This window comes from Eutrema salsugineum, unplaced genomic scaffold, assembly GCF_000478725.1.
Source record: "Eutrema salsugineum unplaced genomic scaffold, Eutsalg1_0 scaffold_12, whole genome shotgun sequence".
NCBI lineage: Eukaryota > Viridiplantae > Streptophyta > Magnoliopsida > Brassicales > Brassicaceae > Eutrema > Eutrema salsugineum.
The window spans coordinates 3,897,581-3,917,314 of record NW_006256895.1 but is presented as its reverse complement, the minus strand read 5'-3'; the positions used below and the strand labels follow the sequence as shown (position 1 = coordinate 3,917,314).

The 19,734-nt window shown below is 40.1% G+C and overlaps 1 non-coding gene across 1 annotated transcript; it reads left to right on the top strand.

The window, feature by feature from the left end:
- Nucleotides 1-1,054: 1,054 nt before the first annotated feature.
- On the top strand, nt 1,055-1,160 carry LOC112089498. The gene has a single exon (XR_002901136.1). It is a non-coding gene; the product is annotated as a small nucleolar RNA R71 (small nucleolar RNA).
- Nucleotides 1,161-19,734: the final 18,574 nt, after the last annotated feature.

The following is a 19,734-nucleotide window of genomic DNA, read 5'->3' as shown; positions in this document are numbered from 1 at the left end:
AAAATTCAATTCCAAAGATTGAACAAGTGATGAGAAACGCCCTGGATCCTTAGACTTTTTGAGTCTTTGGTCAGGCAAGCGTTTGGGTACCTTAACTGGAATGACTCGGCATCTCTCATGCTCGGTTTCAGAGTCCTTTATGAGAGGTTCAGCTGTCAATCTCCCCTTAGAGTCTGCGACAGGTTCTTCCTTTAAAACTGCTGTCATAGCATTGCAGAACTTCTTTGGGTTATCTTCTACTCTTCCTTGTAAATCTCCTGGTTGTCTCTTCATTGAATCTACAGTTTGACCTATCTGATGTTCCAACTTCTTGACATGGGTCGCAAGAGATTCGAACTTCCCATTCAAATCAGTGTAGATACAATCGATCTTCACCCCCATTTCCCTGAATGACTTCTCATTGCCTTGAGTAGTCTGCATCATAGTTTGTTCAAGCGATTTTACCTGATTACTTAGCTGGAAAAGGGTTGCTTCTAATGAGCTGGTCTGTGCTTGTCTAGGGTTGAATGCTGGTCTTTGTTGGAAGTTCCCTCCTCCATAGTTTCCACCTTGAAACTTGTTTTGAAGACTCCTTTGTTGCTGTAGATAGGGCTGATTTTCGGCTCCTTGATTTCTGTATGAGAGATTGTTGAAGTTGGCACCAGAGTTCCGAAAGTTGTTGTTGAAAGCTGGACTCAATCGATTATGATATGCCTGGGCTCCCATAAAATTGATCTCTTCCTTTTGGTACATGCCATCTTCTTCATATCTTCCATCTTCTTCATTTCCTACAGCAATATCACAAGCATGTATATTCTTGTTTTGAGACTTAAGAAGTTGACTTACCATGTTTTTTAGCTCAGCAATCACCCTTGATTCATGACTAGTGATAGTCTTCTTTGATCTGTCATACTCAGGGTTGTTGTTGCAGTTAGCTACAGCCAGATTTTCGATGAGTGCTCTCCCTTGTGGTATGGTTTTTGAACTGGAATCTCCATTTCTGGCAGTGTCAAGAGAAAGTTGATACTTCTGCTGAAGTCCTCTGTAGAAGGTGCTTAGCAGGTTTGCTCCAAAGAAACCATGATGAGGGCAGAGTCTCTCATATTCCTTGAATCGCTCCCAGGCTTCATAGAATGATTCTATTGGGCCTTGTTGGAAACTTTGTATCTGGTTTCTCAGCTGGTTCGATCTTGACCATGTGTAGAAGTGGTTCAGGAAAGCTGACTTGCATTTTTCCCATGAAGTAATAGAACCAGATGGCATAGATTTCAACCATCTAAAAGCTTTATCACTTAGAGAGAAAGGAAAAAGCTTACACTTCACATAGTCCACAGTTTCTGGAGTTGTTCTCACCATTCCAGAGATTTCTTCAAAAAGATCAATGTGATCCATTGGATGCTCAGTAGAGATTCCATGGAATTGGTTCTGTTTCACCAAAGAGACAATATGAGGTTTTATCTCATGATTTTCTCTTGGAACAAGAATTTGAATAGCTGATCGATTTTGAAAGTGTTGGTGAGGTGCATTAAAATCGGCAATGAGTCTATTATGAGGCTGTCTTCTCACAGGATTGGCAAGCTGTATTGGTCGATTGGCTTCTCTAACAACTGGTGGAACAATGTTTTCATCTTTCCTTTTTCCTTCAGCATCAGCCTGGTCTTGTCTCCTTTGATTTTCAGCGGTTTGAGCAGGATTTAGAGGGACTCGGTTTCCCTCTTCATCGAGTTGTGGCTGTCCATCTTCTTCATGAGCAGCATCTAGGTCGTCACCATGAACTGAATCACGGTCATCATCTCCAATGTGATCTTCCTGATCACGGTTTAAAAGATTTTCCCGATGGGTATTAGGATTGGCCATCTTGAGCGTTCTTCGTCTGAGTTTCCTAAGTGCTCTTTCGTGTTTGTCAATCTCGTCTAAGGGCAATACGATTTCGTCAGGATCTCTCCTAGTTTTCATGCACCTGTGAGCAAAGAAAGCAAAGATAAAAAGAGGAGTTAGAAAATCTCCAGCAGAACTCGAAAATCTTGAGGTTTAGGATTGAAATTAGATTAAGAAGTCAAGTCAATAGCGACAGATCCCCAGAAACGGCACCAAAAACTTGATGTGAGTGCAGTGGGCAACACAAGTTTTACCCTAGACAAGCTGCAAGTGCACAGAAAACGCAGTAGTACTTAGGGATCGAATCCACAGAGATCTGTGTGTTGAGGACTTCTAACTGATGCTAAAAACAATCGTAAACCTAATCTAATAAAAAAGGGTTTTGGTTTGTCACTAAATCTAATTATGCAGAGAATTAAAAAGAGCTTTAAGTAAAAATCGGTTGAAAAACAGTAAGGAAAAAGCGCTGGGTTCAATGTTCATCTTTAGGGTTCATGTTCTAAAACACAAGGAATTTAGGCAAGGATTTTCTATGACTCTGAAACTAGGATAGACACATGTAAGAATAGCCAACTCTCGTCACCCTAATCATCTAATCACTTGTTCATGGCAATTAACTCTCGCTCTCATGCAAGAACAAGATCATGCTTTGTAGATCGTAATCCATCTCTGCTAACGTATTCTCCGTATGTAGCTTTCGTCTCCTACGATGGGGATGTCCATAAGATCCGGTTCAGGCAACCCAGATACAACACTCTCGTGGCTCGGATTATACCTAGGATCGGATTCTGGGTGATCAATCTAGAATTACCGCTTTGAGAATTGGATGAATGGGAGAATCATGTTAAAAATCGAAATCCTTTTTCCTAAAAACCTAGATGTCATTCGAACATGGGATCCCTTTGGATTACCCTTTCACCCAACTAGGTGACTACTCAGACATGGATGAGGTACACATCATCATCGGTTGAGAACTATGAAGAAGAAAAGTAAAAGAAACAAAGTTGCAGAAAAACTTCCTTATTGAAGACAGTATGGCGATGGAGAGCTTCTATAAATGGATAAAAATAAAACCTAAAACTACAAATGAGTTCTCTCTCAAAGAGAAGAAAGAGGCTCTCTTACAAAAGACCTAAAAATGAGTATTTATAGTGTTTCTCCAAGTCTTGGGCGTCTAGGGCTTGTAAAATGGGTGCAGGAAGTGTCTTGGGTCTTAGTTGGGCTCCTGAGGTTCGGACATAGGTCCACCGGGGGTGAAACCTCCGGAGCCGCGGTGGCAAGAAGGTTGGCCGCGGGTGAAAGCACTTGTGCTTGACTGGACTTGTGTTGATCGGCCTTCAGTGCATTGATGATATCTTAAGATCTAACCGTTGGATTGCTTTGATTCTAAATGTTTTGGAAATCTGGTTGTCTCCTCTATAATGTCTCCAAATTTAGGGATGATCAGACGGTGAGAAGGGCTTCTTTGGTTGCCAAACTTCTGACGGCCTGAATTTATCCAAAAATGTACTTTTGCTCCAAAATGCACTCCAAAGTCCCAAGTTTCCTGAAAAGCCTTTTAAAACACTTATAAACCAACTTTGGATGGCAAAATTTGTTGGATTGATGAGTTAGACGGAATTATTGAGGAACTCTATGAAGATCTACTTCTTGACGACTCTTTAAATTTCACGCTTTCAACCACAAAAGAAGAACGCAATTTTCTTGAAGAAATTTTGAGCGAATGCGCGCGTATGCTTGATAAGTCTGAAACTTATAGGAAACCTCTAAACTATCTAGATCTTAAGGACCAAACAAACATTCCTACTCCTCCTAAAGACACTGCCACAACAATTAATGATCCTTGGATCGAGCTTAAAGCCCCTAAAGTCTTGGATCGAGCTTAAAGCCCCTAAAGTCGAGCTTAAACCTCTTTTTTGTCGGACTTAAGTACGCTTTCCTTGGACAAAAATTCAACTTATCTTGTCATTATAAACTCTGGTTTGACAGAAAAAGAAACCAAAATGCTGTTGTCTGAGCTGAGAAAGCATAGAAAAGCTTAGGATATTCAGTTGGTGACATACCTGAAATATCTCCAGATCTTTGTATGCACAAGATAAATCTAGAGGATAATGCTAAAAACTCAATCGAAAGTCAAAGGAGAGTGAACCCTAATCTCATGAATGTTGTCAAGAAGGAGATTATGAAGGTTTTAGAAGCTGGAATAATATTTCCTATCTCAGACAGTACTTGGGTTAGCCCAGTTCATGTTGTCCCGAAGAAAGGAGGAGTCACTGTCATTAAAAACGACAAAGATGAAATGATCGCTACAAGAACAGTCACTGGACATCGTATGTGCATCGATTACCGGAAACTGAACGCAGCAACTGACCATTTTCCACTTCCATTCATAGATCAAATGCTAGAAAGGTTAGTTAATCACCCCTACTTTTGCTTCCTTGATGGATACTCCGGATTTTTCCAAATTCCTATTCGACCGGAGGATCAAGAAAAAACGACATTCACTTGTCCATATGGCACGTTCGCTTACCGACGTATGCCTTTTGGATTGTGTAGTGCACCTGCCACCTTCCAGCGGTGTATGATGTCGATCTTCACGGAATTTATTGAAGATTTCATGGAAGTATTCATGGATGATTTCTCCGTGTATGGATCTTCTTTTGAATTAAATGCCTAGGCAACCTTGGTATTAAATTGGGAAGTTCTGAAATGATGTGAAGATAAGCACTTAGTATTAAATTGGGAAAAATGTCACTTCATGGTACGAGACGGAATCGTGCTTGGGCACAGGATTTCGGGAAAAGGAATTGAAGTTGACAAAGATAAAATCGAAGTCATGACCAGCCTACAACCCCCTACAAACGTAAAAGGCATCCGTAGTTTCTTAGGACATGCAGGATTCTATAGATGTATCATAAAGATTTTTCTCAAATAGCTAGACCACTTACGCGTTTGCTTTGCAAGGAAACGAACTTCGAGTTCGATGATGAGTGCTTAGCCGCGTTTCATAAGATCAAAGAAGCCCTTGTCTCCGCTCAAGTCATGCAAGCACCTGATTGGGAACTCCCATTCGAAATCATGTGCGACGCAAGTGACTATGCAGTCGGAGCAGTGCTTGGCCAACGAAAAGATAAGAAACTGCACGTAATCTACTATGCAAGCAGAACTCTAGACGAAGCTCAATGCAATTATGCAAAAACAGAGAAAGAACTTCTAGCTGTTGTATTTGCATTTGGGAAATTCTGTTCTTATCTCGTAGGATCTAAGGTTATAGTTCATACTGATCATGCTGCAATCAAGTATCTAATGTCTAAGAAAGACGATAAACCGAGGTTGATAAGATGGATCCTCCTACTGCAAGAATTCAACATCAAAATTCAAGATCGGAAAGGCGCAGATAATGGAGTCGCAGACCATCTTTCACGAATTCGAGTTAAAGAAAGATTGCCTTTAAATGATAGTTTGTCAGAAGAAAACATATATGCAATAGATACTACCCCCACCAATGCCAATACAGTACCACCACGTTAACTCATGCGACGGTCAGATGCTTCCAACACCCCATGGTTTAGGCACATAGCGAATTACCTAGCAGCTGATGTAGAACCACCACAATTCTTTGGATATAGGAAGAAAAAGTTTCAGAAAGTCATAAGACATTATTTTTGGGAGGAAACCTATCTCTATAAGAGATGTGCTGATGGGTTATTCCGAAGATGCGTGGCGAAAGAAGAGATGGAAGGAATTTTATTCCGATGCCATAGCTCGTCTTACGCAGGACATTTCGCAACCTTCAAAACCGCTTCAAAGATATTACAAGCTGATTTTTGGTGTCCTAATTTGTTCAAAGATACTCAAGTTTATATATCGCGATGCGATAAATGCCAAAGGATGGGCAACATAAGCAAAAGGAATGAGATGCCTCAAAATTTTATTCTTGAAGTCGAAATTTTCTATGTATGGGGAATAGATTTTATGGGATCATTCCCTACTTCTTTTGGAAACGAATACATCTTAGTAGCAGTAGACTACGTCTCTAAGTGGGTTTAAGCAGTCGCTAGTCCCACCAATGATGCAAAGGTCGTCATGAAGCTGTTTAAGTCTGTAATATTCCCCCGTTTCACAGTTCCTAGCATTGTGATAAGCGCAGAGGATCACATTTCATTAACAGAGTTTTCTAGAATCTTCTTAGAAAGAATGGAGTCACGCATAAATTTGCTTCTCCATACCATCCCCAAACCAGCGGTCAAGTAGAAATCTCAAACAGAGAAATCAAGTCGATTTTGTAGAAAACAACTACAGTTCATCGCAAGGATTGGTCGACGAAACTTGACGATGCACTATGGGCATATCGAACAGCATTTAAGACACCATTAGGAACAACACATTCAATCTAGTTTACGGAAAAACATGTCACCTTCCAGTAGAACTCGAGTATAAAGTGCAATGGGCTATCAAGGAGATGAACATGAACACAAAAACAGCTGGAGAATGAAGACTACTTCATCTTCACGAGTTAGAAGAAATCCGACACAATGCTTACGAAAACTCGAAGATCTACAAAGAGAAGACTAAAGCATATCATGATAAGAAGATTATTCATAGAACTTTTGCTCCTAACGATCAAGTTCTTCTTTTCAATTCTCGTTTTAAGCTTTTTCCAGGAAAATTACGTTCAAGATGGTCCGGACCCTTCACGATAAAGGAAGTCAAACCATACGGAGCCATCGTACTGTGGGACGAAACCGGAAATTCATTTACAGTGAATGGACAGCGTGTAAAGCCATATCTGGCTGAAGAAAGAGAAGATGAAAGAGAAGTTATGTTTTTGATTGATCCATCATCGGCCAATGATGAGATCAAGGAGTGTCACGACCCCAGATAAGTCTAATCGAGCAACAATGTCAAGCTAACGACTTGAAACAAGTGCTTAGTGGGAGGCAACCCACTCAGTATTTTATTTATTTCCCTTTGAGCTTTATTTTCTATTTCCATTGCTTTGTTTCTGTTCCATTTTATTTCAGGTTTTTAATGAGGAAGAACGAACACAAAAGACGAGCAGCATTCTCCAGCACGATAAGTCCACTTAAATATTTCAATTTTCTATTTTCTTTACCATTCTTTCCAAGATTTATCACACTGAGGACAGTGTGAAATAAGTCTGGGGGAAGATGTTTATCCGTTACTATCGAAATTTGAATTGTTTTGAGTTTGTTTTAGACACATAAATTGTTTTCAAAAAGCTTTTCAAAACGTTTTTCAAAAAGTTTTTCAAAACGTTTTTCAAAAAGCTTTTCAAAACGTTTTTCAAAATGTTTTTCAAAAATTTTTCAAACCAGGAACACAATAAACATTACTATAATGATTTAGCCCAATGTGCTTCTACGCTATTTTCTTGTTTTTTGCTCTTTTGGTGATTTAGGCCTAGACTAGGCGGTAGCTAAGTACTTGCATTACGAACTCCCACCAGAGGACTTCTATTCATGGAGATTCTTTCTGACAGGATATACTAGCTCATTTTATCTAGACTTAATTTTGACTTAATTTTCTCATTAAAGCATTAGATCAGGAAAACGAATCATACATTCAGGATTCCTTTATCCTTTTACCACTCTTTGTTGATCCTGAATGTCTAGTTCATCTTTAGCTAGTTCCCCACCGAACCTAACCTCTTTCAAACCACATGCATTCTTGTTTTTCATTTTCCTATATGCAGATATGTGCAAAAACGTCGGAGAGAAACAGGATCAACGCGGTTTTCAGTCACTGAAGACGAAACTTAGATTGCCTTGGAAAAACTTCAAAATCCTGGTACAATTTCGTCCCTTAGACTCCCTCTCTATAAAAGGTGTTTCCCCTTTCAAAAAAAAATATCCAAAAAAGAAAAGAAAACCTTAGAGAGTCTAAAAGGTTCGAATTTTATCCTTTAGGCAAGCTTGATTCGACTATTTGGAGTTTTGGAGATTATCTTTTTGATACCCAGAAAAGATCTAAGTCTGGGGGAACAGCTGTTTACAACAAAGGAGAAAGATTATGCAATAACATTTGGCAAAGGAGAAGTGACTGAAAATTTGCGGTCACCAACAGGTCCTTCTCTCTTTTGCGGTTTTGCATAATATCTTGCATCCTCCAGATTATTCAGGTAACCCGAAATACTTAAACTCCACCGTTTCAAGAGCCTTTAATGCCAAACGTCGTCTACCCTGAATAATGCCCTTAATGAGAATTCACCATTACACTTAATGAATGTAGAGACCTAGTTGACTGGAAGTTAGATCTAAGTGTGTAAATTTTAGCATGACGAATTAACGGACTAATTTGCTTGTATTTTGGTGAGAATTTGCTAGACTAGACCCAAATAGATGTTTAACGATAAGTTATGGTTTAGAAGGACGGTCACTGTGATATTTTTTATTTCCTGCGATTTTTAAAATTCTTTCCTGACTTGATCTGAGTTTGTTTGAAGACAAACAAAAAGGTAAGTCTGCGGGAGTTGATAAATGCAGACCGTCAGAAGTATGGCAAGCGATGAAGACCTTCTCACCGTCTGATCACCCCCAAAATTTGTGAAAACATAGAGCTATCTAATGCACTTGGTTTGGAGACAATCCAACAGTTAGATCTTCAGATACACTCAAAGAAATAAAGACAGAAAATGCAGTTTCAGGAGACGACATCAACCGAGACCGCGGCCAAAGGCTACTTCCCTGCGGGTAAAATCACCGCGACCGCAGCCATTAGTCGTTCACTTCCAAGACGACCTAATTAAAGCCCAAGTCGATTCCCTTTATTATTTTTGAAGCCCTAAGTGTCCAGGACAACTCCAGAAGCTATAAATACCCTCTTTAGGTCATTCTAAAGGAAGAGATGAATAGAGATCGAAAATTTAGACAGAAAGAGAGAGAGAGAGTTCGTGTGTGTGCTGCACAAACCCTAGGAGCCGCCGTCTTTGAAGGAGGAGCCGCCGCTGGAGAGCATCATCGCGCCTCCACTGTCGCCGCTGGAGAGCATCATCGCGCCTCCACTGTCGCCGCTGGAGAGCATCATCGCGCCTCCACTGTCGCCTCTGTTCTTCGTTCTTCTTCCCTGCTTTCTTTAATTTCTTGCAATTTTCAATACTCTATGATGATTGTTTACAATATGTTTGAGTAGTTTCCCAGTTGGGTTTAAAGGGATTTTTCAAAGGAAAATTTGTGTGTCTTCTTCTATGAATCGATAGATTTAGGATTTATAATCCTCTAAATGTTCTTTATTTGCCTTTGATTTTACTGCGTGATTCTTTTCTGGTCACTTAGAAGCCGATCTGATATGATATGTTGCGAAAACTTTCATTGATTGTCTGAACTAGGGTGAAACGAGCAATGATTCTATAGGAGTGGAAACCTACCTATAGTTGAGTTGTTAATGTTGATTAGTCTTGTTCAATTATTGCATTTTCTCCCTTCCAGGATCAGAGTGGAAACCTACTGATCAGGGTTGCGAGAGATAGTTGTTTAGTGCTGCGAAAGTAGGCTATTCATACTTCTGTGCCTCGAGTTCTAGAACATACGTAGTTGATTACCTTTATCATTAGTTTAAAATCGACATAGGTTTAGTCCATAAATCCCTGCGAATACCCTTGAGCCCAGCGTTTGTTTTCCATTGTTTACAACCTTCGATTTCCATTCTACTTTCAATCGATTTTTACCTGCTTTTGTTTGCTTTCGTTTTTCAATTGCTTTCATTTTGTTTGCTTTCTAGTTTAGATTTAGTGACAACCAAAACCCAAACTTTTTTAGTTCTAGTCTGATTTAAGCATTGCAGTGAATTCGTACTGAAACAACTAAGTCTCTGTGGATCGATACCCTAAGTACTACAGCGCACATCTGTGCACTTGCAGACATTTAGGGGTTATAAATTTTAAACATGAAGCTTAGTAAAACGACAACAACAACCCCGTTTACAATCGCATCAAGTGGTCGGACATACCAGTCTCCACGGTCGGGAAGGTCAGGACCATGGTGAAATGCCTGTTGGCTGCGGGTAGGAATGCTTGTCAGCTGGTTTACGAGACATCTTGCTCTTTGCGTAACTTTTGATTGAACTATTGGATTGCCAAGCTGTAAAGTGTGCTGGAAAGCTGGTAATTCCATCTTTGAAGTCTACAAAACTGAGCTGGATCAGACGGTGAGAAGGTCTTCATTCGGGGGTGAACTTCTGAAGGTTTGAGTCTGAGCTGAAATCAGGTCTTCTATCAATTTTGTTAAGCTTTTACCTAAGTTTCCTGAAAAGAGTCTTGAAACTATAAATACTAGAAAAACATAATAAAAACACTTGAAAGCAATAAAAAACATAGAAAAAGTATTTCAAAAAGATCCAGAAAAATGGTCAAAATACGGCGTTATTAACTCCCTCAGACTTAAACCTTTGTTTGTCCACAAACAACGCAAAAGTCTAACCTGTGATAACTAAGGTTTTTACACCTTTAGATGGGGTTATCAATCCCTTGTCAATGTAATTCAAAGGGTTATCAATCCATATATGTAGGTAGACACTAGTTCATGATGATAGTTTCTTAATCCAAGCAATATGTTGTGTTTGGTTTGTGACAAGTGCTTAAAATGAAAACTAAACAAGACAATGACAAGTGATTAAAGTAAACTAAGGCAAGCAATAACAATAAACAGGTGATGATGATATGAATATGATGAGGGAAAAGTCTTAGACAAGATAGATCGTTAGGGTGCTTTAATGCTAAACCAGAGAGTTAAATGAACAAACAATCACGCAACACCATTCAACATAGACTCTTAAGTAAGATAATCCTCTCGTAAAGGCATTAAAATCCTATGCTAATCCTATTTCATAACAAATTTCCATATGAGAAGCATGAATCAACAAGCATTAAGAATCAGTATAATAAGTCATTTAAGCATTAAGCAATCACTCTCATGATGAAAACTACTTAAACCTCTAACAAGATTGGTTTAGGCATTTCATCAAACACGTTTTGGGTGGTGAAATGCCCAAGATCTAGACCAGAGTGATGTGCAAAGATCTAGCTTAGAGCACAACTTGTTAGAGAATGGATGATGCAAGATCTAACCACTAAACTCTCTAATCTAACATCTTAGCACCCTAATCTACTCATCTAAGACCTTAAGATGGATCTACTTACTAATCATAGTTAACACACTTAATCTTTTGCAAGGAGTAATGTTAAGCATGATTAGAAGCTGAGAAATGATAGAAGATGGATAGATGATGATGAAATGATGATTAAAGCTCTTAAACTCTCTTGATTCAAGAAGAAAATGGAGATATCTCTCTCTCAAAGTGTGTTCTTTCACAAAAGAGGCCAAAAGCTTAAGGGAAAATGAGATAATCCTATGGGTAAAACCATAAAAAGTATTTGTAGTTGTCTCTTAATTTCCAGGTCAACCCGGGACAAATCGGGTATTGACCCAGAAACAACTTCATATCGGGATGTGTTTGTCTGCTGCTCTGTCTGATGTTGTGATGTCCTGAAACTTGTCTTGGCGTATGCGCTGACACCGGGATGCTTTTTCCAGGTGTGGAGGCCGGTTTTGTGCAGAAAACTTGGACGGTGGAGCTAGCATCGGGATGCTTCTAGCCGATGTTAAGGCCGATGCTGTGAAGATGCTGGAATGGCTGAGTTTACACCGGGCAGGCTTTGGCCGATTCTGTGCCCGGTGTTGGGAAGGTGCTGGTTTGGAGGCCGGTGTGGTAGAACTAGTTAAAACGGAGCAAACTATACCGAGGTGCTCTTCTCCGATGTTGTGGCCGGTGTGGACCTGAAAATAGATTGGTGCACGGTTTGACTAGCACCAGGGTGCATTATCGCGGTGTGGACCACGTTGTTAGGCTCAATGTAGCAAAATCCTCAAAGTATGACCAGCACCAAGGTTAGTCTGCTCGGTGTTCATCTTGGTGCCAGGAACCTCTCAGCATTTAAACTATTGTAAATTCCTGCTCCACACTCAGAATCCAAATCTTCTAACTCTAGGTGAAACAAAACTCACTCAGCTCCAAATTTAATGAAGTGACTATCTGCATCCGGGGAGAGGAAGGTGTCCCGGATGGTCGATCTTTGCGACGTATCGGAATGCTCAGAAAAAGGGCCTCGGAACCTATGTTCACTCTGGAAACGATATCTCCCAGCTCAAAGCTTTAAATTGTGTGATATTAAGTTTTCTAGAAAGAGGACGTGAAGATATTGAATCTTGATCAAGGCTTCGTAAACTGAATCGGTATGGAAAGGAATCGTCCTGCATAATCTTTGAAGCACATCGGATCGGTCTGGAATGCAAGCGAGACAGGCATGTGTTCTGGTGGCCATAGCTCTCAGCTCACTGATCCGAATCCACTGATTCTAGATGTTATGGAACAACGGCTCAATCGTCTCCAACTCTCATGAAGACCCCGGAATCTGAAACGGACGGAAAGGCTCCTCGGACGAGTGATCTTTCGCATGTGTTGGCATAATAGGTTTTAGCTGAGGGCTCATGTACTGGTGCGCAGGTTTTGGCCGAGAAATTGAACTCGCGGTAAGTTTTTTAGCCGGTAAAACCCAACCTGTCTCGGCATAAAATTCAGCCGATGCAACCTCCATCCGGGACAGCTTTTGGTTGATGAAAACTTCACCCGGTAAGCATTTTAGCCGAGAATTGTAGCCTGCGGTACATGGCTTTTGCCGATACATCCAAAAACACCATTTCCACCATTTCTGATCCTCCAAACTCCATTTAATCACTTGGTCTCACCTTTTCTACTCCAAAAGCCTCCAAAGTACCTGTTTAAAATTCTAAACCATGCTAAGACTTACTTGGACCTAATTCAAACCCCTAAGTCCTAAAACAACACCTAACAACCTAAAATGCATGAAATAAGACATGGGTTGGACTAAAACATGCAGGCTAAATGATGCATTTTATAAACATATCAACTCCCCCACACTTGTCCTTTGCTTGTCCTCAAGCAAAAAGAACAAATGAGAGAAAAAAGGTTGAATGCATTGGGAGTTCATATTCCTTAATGAGAGATTGGATCACTAAAAGAATTCAAAGTTCATTGTCCTAGTTGCTAATTCTAAAATGCAGTGCAAACAAGATTACTCATAAAACTTTTGCCATACTCATCATAAAGTGAATCAAGCCTCAGCATCAGCTTTTACAAGCAGCTCTAGTTCCAACCCTCTGACATTCATTAAAGTGCAATGTGAATCATGCTCATGCAAATCATGTGAACTCATTTGTCTTGGGACTAGGTTTTTGAGACTAAAATGATCTCAACAAGTCACTGGTTACTCCAAGCATGAGGATCTCTCAATGAATAGCAGACTCAATAAAAGGCTAAGGGTAAAGAGCAATGGGCGCATACAGAGTCAGTACCACATCTACCCATACCCAAAAGATGCTTTCACTCCTTAGTCTAAACCCATCAAGCCTCTCTTCTCTTTACCAGCTCTCATCACTCCTTTTTATTTCAACTCAAGGGGAATGCTCTCTCTTTTCTTTTCAAACACTTAGTGACATTTTTTTCTTATTCAAACAATCAGCTTTTACTTTATTCAAGTCCCTCTTTTCTTTTCTTTTGCAATCATTTCTTTTCTTTTTCAGAGACTTAGCACTTAAACTTAGAGCTCTGATAACTAGAGGTTCTTAAGCTCTAAATGAGGGTTATCAATCCCCTAGCTGTTGCAGCATAAAGGGTTCATCAATCCAATGTGTGGTAGACACTAGAATGTAAGACAATTTCTTAATTAAAGCAGAATGGTGGAGTTTAATGGTGACTGATGCTTAAAACAAGATTAAAACTAGAACAAAGACAAGTGATTAAGTAAACTAAGCAATTAAAAGAAATTAAACAAGATGAGGTGATATGAAATAATGAAAGCATGAGATTCTAGACAAGATAGATGGCTAGGGTGCTTTGGTGCTAAACTAGAAATGCTAATGACAATATTGAAACATGATTCAAATGATTTGGGATTCTAATCAAGCCTTAATCTTTCTCAAGCAACAAGACACAAATCAAGCCATTTCACATACCCAATCATCATTGGAGATCAAACAACAAGACAGCATTAAAGCATAAACCTCTAATCTAGCTCTTTCAGTAATTTCATCAAACACTTTTGGTGCATGAAAAACCCAGATTCTAGATCACAAGTGATGTGCAAGGATCTAGCATAGAGACCAGCTATTTAGAGAAATGAATGAATGGATCTAGCCCTAGGCACCCTAACCTATCTAGAACCTCATTAAGGAGACTACTCACTAATCATACAAACTCTCTTAAACCTTTGCAAGTTGAGTATATTGGCATGATTAATGGATGGAAATGATGATAGATAAGATAGGTTGTAGCTTTAAACACACAAAAATGTCTTTCATTTCTCTTGATTCAAACTCTCAAAAACAGATATTTCTCTTCAAAGGAGTCTTTCACAAAAGAGGCAAAGAAATTAGAGAGAATAAAGCTTAACCTAATGATTAATGTCTCCAAACTATATATATGAAGGGTTTTCTTATTGAGCCAACCCTTAACAAACAGGATATTGGCCCATTAAGGACCTAAATTTCGGACTGGATCGAGAGTAATATCGACGTGCCATATCTCGATATTTTTGGTCGACATTTGATATGTTCATAATTTGCATCATTTAGGTTCTACATTTCATTCTAAATCATGTCTTATTTCATGCATTTTACATCTTTAGGTGTTGTTTTAGGACTTAGGGGTTTGCATTAGGTCCAAGTGAGTCTTGCATGTTTTGGAGTGTTTACAGGTGATTTGGACCCAGTTTGGACCTGAAAAGATGAAGCGAGGAGAAGAAATGGTGAATGGAGCTTTAAAAATGGTAAGAACAGCCTTTTGGAGGTTATCGGCGATAGCCTGTACTGCAGGAAGCTTTTCTCGGCGATCTTCATGTACTGCGGGTAGATCTCTTGGCCAAAACACGTACTGGCTGTTCAAGGTTCTCGGCCTAAAATCTCGGGTGCAGATACATCTCGGAAATCACGTTACCGGAAGGTCTTGCACTCCGTTCAGCCTCCGTGGTCTTCAGCAAAGATCAAGATAATTGATTCTAGATTCCAGAACAGTTGGAATCGATGAATTTGGAGCAGCGAGCTGAAAGATACGGCCACCGGAAGACAGACCAGTCTCGCATCCATTCCGGAGCAATCTGATACGTCTGAAAGATTGCCTGTCCGGGGAGTTTTAACGTCCGATTCAGCTTACAGGGTCTTGAGAAAAGTTGAAATGATTAGGTCACGGATCCAGAACAGTTGAAATCATTAGATTTGGAGTCGTGAGCTGAGAGCTAAGCTCACCGGAAGACACACCTTTAATAAAAAAGGCAAGAAATCCTTCATCCCCATTTGCACAATCCTCATCTCTTCCTGAGACACAGACCCAAACTCTTTCTTTCCAAAGAATGTCTGAGCAACAATCTTGTGAGCCATTATTATCGCTGGATTCCTCAAGTTAGAAGCTTTGCTTATCCCAGCAAGATAACCTCCATTGGCTGAGAGTTTCCAAAGTTGTTCTACATCTTCTGTGGGGGCAGATGGCTCAACCCAAAGACTTCACGAATCTCAAAAAAAGTCATCTCATATCTCTCCACATCAATCCTGAAGTCAATGGAACAATGCCCTTCATTTTGGTGGAAAGTGAGAAGCAATGAGGCAAGGAATTGAGCCGTGGAATCACTGTAAGCATGGTGAGGCATGTCAATCAAGTTCCCAAGACCAGTGATAACACCCGATTTTGACCACTTTTCACCATTGATTTCAAATGCTTTTTCAAAGGTTTTACTTAGTTTTAGGAACTTTTATGATTTCCATGTATTAGTTGTTTCAAGGCTCTTTTCAGGAAACTTAGGGAAAATGATGGTAAAATGGAAGAAATCCACTTTTTTTAGCTCAGAGTCAGACCGTCAAAAGTTCAGCCTCAAATGAAGACTTTCTCACCGTCTTATCCAGCTCAAATTTGGAGACAATCAAGAGGAGACAACCAGCTTTCCATATCACAAAGATCCAATGGTGCAATGAAAAGATACATGGAAAACAAATTGACCCAGCTCACCAGTCCCGGAACACTCTCACCCGCGGGAAACAAATGTTTTACCTGCCCTGGAAGACTCTCACCCCCGGTGCACCTTAGGACGAGCCACAAGGCCCAACATCAAAGCCCACTTCGCCATTTATCTTCAGTGAAGCCCAAAATGAGACCTGGAAGAGATTAGGCCCTATAAATACATTGTTTAGCAGCCCTAAACGGGTGTGTGCTCCTGTAATGAGATTTTGAGCCACAAAACTCTGTTTTTCTAGGGTTAGGCAATGGAGATGGGGATTCTTCCCCAGATCCATTGTTCTTTCTCCTCTCTATTTCATTCACTTTTCTGTTTCATTCTTTTAAATTCTTCTATGTCTTTTATCATCCATTGCATCATGTAGATTAGTCCCAGAGAGTCAAGTTGTTTAAAGATATCGACAAGCATATCTATCGATTAGTATTTCTATTGTTCTAGACCATATTCTGGATCTCATATCTTCTAAGTTGTTCATAAAGCATGAGAGTAGATTCATGACCTATTCTCTGAGCCTAAGATCGATCAGAACCACGAGAGTGTTGTATCAAATCATCCATACATAGCTTCAGAAGAACATAGTCGCTATAGGAGTCAAAAGCTACCTATAGAGAAGATTTGAGAAGACGAATTCAATGTCTAATGCATGATCTTAAGTTTAGCATGAAAGCAAGAGTTAATTTCTAGATCTAAGTGATTAGTTGATTAAGGTGACGAGAGTTGGTTAATCATAGATATGTCTATTCTAGTTCCATGCAGATTCCCAGAAACAAATGAAGATATATCGCCCGGAAGCTAATTGCAAATGCCATCATACTTTGATTAGAGTAAACCGAAGAAGTCTAAATCGCCACCTATGAGTTTAAGAGTCTTTAGTTTGAGTCGATATCGCCCGGAAGCTAATTGCAAATGCCATCATCCTGCATTGCATTTTATTTCTTGTGAATATTAGATTAGGTTTAGTTTAGGATTCTTAACCAAAAACCCCAAAATTTTTATTGGTTTATGACTTTGCTTGCTTCCCAGTTTGTTGTTTCTCACAGATTAGACATCCTCTATGTGGATCGACACCCTAAGTCCTACAACGTACATCTGTGCACTTGCAGACACTAGGGTTTAATAAATTTAAAACTTTTGGAGAACCAACGGGCTTGTTAAAAAACAACCCTTGACCTGCAAGCCCATCAAGTTTTTTTGTCTCTGGAGGTCTAAACCTGGGAGGTTGAAGCCGCAAAAGACTATATATATGTCGAGTTTCTGTCCAAGCAACATAGGAAGTAAACCAAATTTATAAACACCCTAAGTTTTTCTTTTTTCTGCTTATTCTTTCTTCTATTTGCCCTAGTTTCAGAAACCTTTGAAGCATGGATCATCCAAGGAGAAACCCTAACCCCGAGCGAAGGTCTTGCGACCTGTGTGAAGCTCCCTGCACTTGTGAATCACCATCCAGACGTGATTTTGATCATCATCTTTGGAACCCTAATCTGAACCACCACCATAGATACTCGCGACCTCCACACCATCGAGATGAGCCCTATTCGCCTCACCTGGTGAATTGTCGACCATCTCATCCTCTTCCTCATCCGCTTCTGCACCAAAACGCTGAGGCTGATCGATTTAGGCTCCAACTGAATCGATTAGGAGCTATGCTGAATCAATACCTTGATTTCCAAGTTGTTACGGAAGCTACCGTGTACAAGAAGATCGATGACCTCACTCACCATGTGAAATCGCTGGAATATCTGCACTCTCAAGATATTGCTGCCTTAAAAAGGAAGATAGATGCTTTTGAGGAAAAGCAGCCAAGACAGAAGTATGATATCCTTCAAGGATCCATCGATGCCAAGGCTGCCAAGCTAGAGATCAAGGAGGCTAATGAAATCGCTTCAGGGTACAGAGGAAAGACAGATGGTGAACTTCAAGAGATTGAATTTCGCCTAAGCAAGCTTGAGCACAAGAGCATGGAAACCAGTTCTGACACCAAGTATCTCTCTAAATGCCAAGGAGACACAAACCTTGTTGTGAGGAAGATCTTTGAGAATCATAAGAAGGATTTTCTTGTTCATGGTCAGCAAAAAGAAGGAGGATTAACCAATTCTGATGCAGGAGATCCCACAATGGACACCTAGAATAACCCTGAAGGCATCCTGGAAGATCAAGAAGGGGAAGCAGCTGAGCAACCTTCGGAGTCCCTAACCGCGGCCAGGCCCATCCTCACCGCGGCCGTGAGAGCTTCACCCGCGACAGGAAGAGACTTGGCCGCGGGTGCGACGATGTCTCCATCTGCGGAAGACCTCCCTCCTTCCCAGAATACACATCACCAAGACTCTGCAGACCTAGAAGAGCATGAATCTTACATCCCATGCATGAAGATCACAGAAGAAGAACCAGATGTCATAGATGTGGAGGATGAATCACCTAGGAAGATTGAAATGCCATACAAAGATTCAATCATCGAGTTCGATGCTGCCAAGTTCTATTGTGACTCTTATTCTGCATTTGAGGCCAGATCATCCACAGGAAATACCAGTTCGAACTCTGTGATATATTCATAACTTGCGTACTTAGGATTGCATTTTTGGTCCAAATATTGAGTCTCATGCATACATTTATGTCGTTTTACTTTATTTTGTCCATGATTATAGCTTTAGGGAGGAATTGCATTAGGTCCTAGAGAGTCTTGCACTTTTGGAGGGTTTGAAGGTCACTTGGACCCATTTGGGAGCATTTAGAGAAGAGGCCGTGGAGAAACCCTCGTTTGGATGCATTAGACTCGGACAAGTACATAGGAGCCGATGACCCCTCTACTTCATCGCCTAAGATGGAGGACCTGTATTGCGAATCAGTTCACGATGGCTGAAACTAGTTTCCAAAACGCCTGAGATCGTCCAATTTGGAGTTGTGAGCTGAAAGTTATGGCGATCAGAAGGAACACATGTCTCGGAGCTGCTAAAGGACCAAAGTCACGCGCATCAAGGAATCAGTGAGACGAAGCCTTTGCCGACGTCAAATGAACTGATAGACAAGACTTTATGGGTCTCAGGGCTATCAATCCCCTTGTCAAAGTAGCATAAAAGAGGTTGTCAATCCAAGAATGTGGTGATAGACACTAAGCTATGTGATCAGTTTCTCAATTCAAGTAAACAAGTGAGGCTTTGATTGATTAATGACAACTAAAACCATAAAACTAGATTAATGAAAGAAGTGATCAAACAAGAACTAAGCAATGACAAGTGATGTGAATATGAAATGATGGAGGCATGAGATTCTAGACATGATAGTTGGCTAGGGTGCTTTGGTGCTAAACTAGGAATGCTAATGACAATGATGAGACATGATTCAAATAATTAAGAACTCTAATCCAGATTAATCCTCTCATGAAGGTATTAACCCCTACACTAATCCATTTTTCAAACCAAATCATCATTTGTGAAATATGAATCAGTGAGCATTAATAAACAGTTCTAGAAGATCATTCAAGCAAATAACAATACATCATCATGCAACAAATGCTTAAACCTCTAATACAGCTCTTTAAGGAATTTCATCAAACACTTTTGATGCATGAAATTCCCAGAATCTAGATCTCAAGTGATGTGCAAGGATCTAGCCTAGAGAACAGCTGTTTAGAGAGATGAATCAATGAATCTAGCCCTAAACACTCCTAATCTAACACTTTAGCACCCTAACCTACACATCTAGAACCTCATTAAGGTGACTACTCACTAATCATACTAATCTCTCTTAAACCTTTGCAAGTTGAGAAGATTGGCATGATTAAT